This window comes from Dysidea avara, chromosome 3 (assembly GCF_963678975.1).
Source record: "Dysidea avara chromosome 3, odDysAvar1.4, whole genome shotgun sequence".
Taxonomy (NCBI): domain Eukaryota; kingdom Metazoa; phylum Porifera; class Demospongiae; order Dictyoceratida; family Dysideidae; genus Dysidea; species Dysidea avara.
Genome location: NC_089274.1, coordinates 20,708,835 through 20,711,547, shown reverse-complemented (window position 1 = coordinate 20,711,547; position 2,713 = coordinate 20,708,835).

The following is a 2,713-nucleotide window of genomic DNA, read 5'->3' as shown; positions in this document are numbered from 1 at the left end:
CTGTAATGAAGCCCATGTATACTGGTTCCTAGCCCTGAGGGGAGAGAGAACATGATGACCTTATTGATCATGTGAATCACCTTTAGACCTGATGGCTGATGCTGCTCTAATTGGCATGGTGATAGGTAGAACCATACCAATAGCTCTGACCACTGAGGGCTGTCCATACACCGGCCACATGTAATGACCTGCAGTATCTTACGGGCTCCTGATAATAGAGCTGAGCGATAGTACAACTATCACGATAACGATAGTATCATGATAGTACTAGCAGTTATCAAAGACACTTAACCTCATGTAAATAGCACATAAACAATCAAATTACATACCACGTATCTGCTTTTTTAACACTTGGTTGGTAAACATTGTTACGTATTACAATTGTAATCTTTGTTGTACATGATCAACTAGGCTTGCACAGTTTCCTCAACTTCAATACTATCATGTTTGCTTCTGTTATCCATGCTTTTTGACTAAGCACAGATGTGTTTAATATATCGCGATAGTACAATTGTAGACTATCATATCACAATGACCTTCAGTGCTGGTCACTGTAAAGTGCTAATAATAAATACTTTAGGTTTAAGGAAGAAAATCCATCCCTCCTGGAGGAAGACTGAGTGTGGCCCAGACTAGACATTGGGTGACCTGCAGTTCGAATCCTGGGGTTGGAGGGATTTTTTTCCTTACTTTGGCCCCTTTTCTGTTACACCTTATTCAGTCAGTAAAGTCAAGTCACTAGGTCTAAGTCCTTGTAGGTTAGGTAATCCTAAGGCTGCAGCACATGTTGCTGTCAGACCTTCAGTGCTGGTCACTGTAAAGTGCTAATAATAATAATAATAATAAACAATTGTTACTCACTATCATGATAATCGATAGATCGCAACTATTGTTATTAGCCACTTATATTACTATATACACCAGTCACAGGTTTGAAAAGTTAATACACTATATAGTCCCAGACTGATCATACTTTTGCTAGTGTAAGACAACATACTCTTTTGCATAAAAGTCTTGTTCTTTAAACACCCCAATGGCAACTATAACAGTGAACCTCAATAACATACACTTGTAAACATTTCTATGTATTCCATATTTCAAAAGAATGTTGTATGGCTGCAATAACAGATAGTCAGTTCTTTTACATATGGACAGAGGTGAGCTACAACAGAAACATGGTCATGTGAAAGACTTCACAAAAAAACAGAGTTCTCTGTCTGCTGATACCAGTTGGAATGTATATGTATGAGCAAGATATATAATGGGGAGGGAGAGTGTCAAACTGCACTATACACTGTGGAAAATGAGCCTGTAAAATCCTATGGCATTGTTCAAACGACTCAGTGATTTGTGTTGATTGACACAAACAACTAACCTGGAAAGCAAGCATCAAGGTTTCATCATGGTCAAGACTTCATTATTTGAGATTTTATCATGGTCACCATCCCCAATGCAGTCTGGCTACATGAGACTAGTCTGTATTTCAGGCCACATTGCAATGGACAGTGTTCACAATGCACTCGATCTAGAGTGAGCAGACAACACTTTCTATGTATGACTAGTAAGCAGGACACTTGTTCAACACACTTACCACAGAGGAAGGCACATATTCCACCAACCATTTGAGTGAGCAGTGATCTCATCAATGACTTGTGTATATAGACAATAACAATCCTGTATTGTTGTTACCATAATGACCAGCAGGCTTTGTCACTTACCATGACAACTAATAATGCCAGCATAGCTGGATAGGAGCGCTCAAAAAGACCTTCCTTCTTCTCAACACAAAGTTCATTGTAGTCATGGCAATCGTGTTCACAAAGACAATTCTAAGACATCACAGAAGAAAATGCTGACTAGACATGTAATATTATTATGTAGTTGTAATGCAGGACTGCTGGGGTTGCAAATACTTCCTTTCCTGACCAAAGGTACTTATATGAAGTGGTAGGAACAAGAGTCAAAACTTGATTATAGCCATTACATATTGGTCATAGAATGGTCAATTGCGACTAGCACCAAGCAATTACAAAGGCAGGTGCTGAAACCCCCTCACCCTTCCCCCTTAAAAGTTTTAGTATGTGTTAGCTAGAAAGCTCAAGTGCAATTGTATCTTAAGTGTACATGAGAGAAGATCTAGGAATGAACAAAAGGGGTCAAAATTAGTAAATTCAGGGGTAAAACTGTAGCTGCTAAAAATTGATGTAACAATCAGCTACTTCAATTTTTCTGTGCTTGCAGTTGCATATGATATGACTTCGTGGTTTCTTTTGGTCCAACTGATGTGTAAATCAGCTTGTCGGATTATAGCTTGTCCTTCATATGATTCTGACCTACTGGGGTTTAACTACCATATCCTACTTTTTACTTTTATGTAGGGCTTCAGTGGGATAGTAGTGCCATTAACAGGTGATCTATGCTAAATATTCCAATATACGGTATTTAAACTGAATCATGAATAATTTTTATCTCTGTATAGTTAAGGAGGGTCTAGAGGCTGAGACCATTGCTATGGAGAGTTAAGAGCTACAGTATGGTAACCACCTACCATTAGCTATAGTACTAACATATATAGTACAAGCAGCGGAGCTTATTCCACTTTCCGCTATCATGATGAAACATCCCTTCTGTAAGCCCATGTATATAAAGGTCACCCATGAAACACCTGTATACATACAGACATTACACACAGAGACAGATGGACACCTCTGTC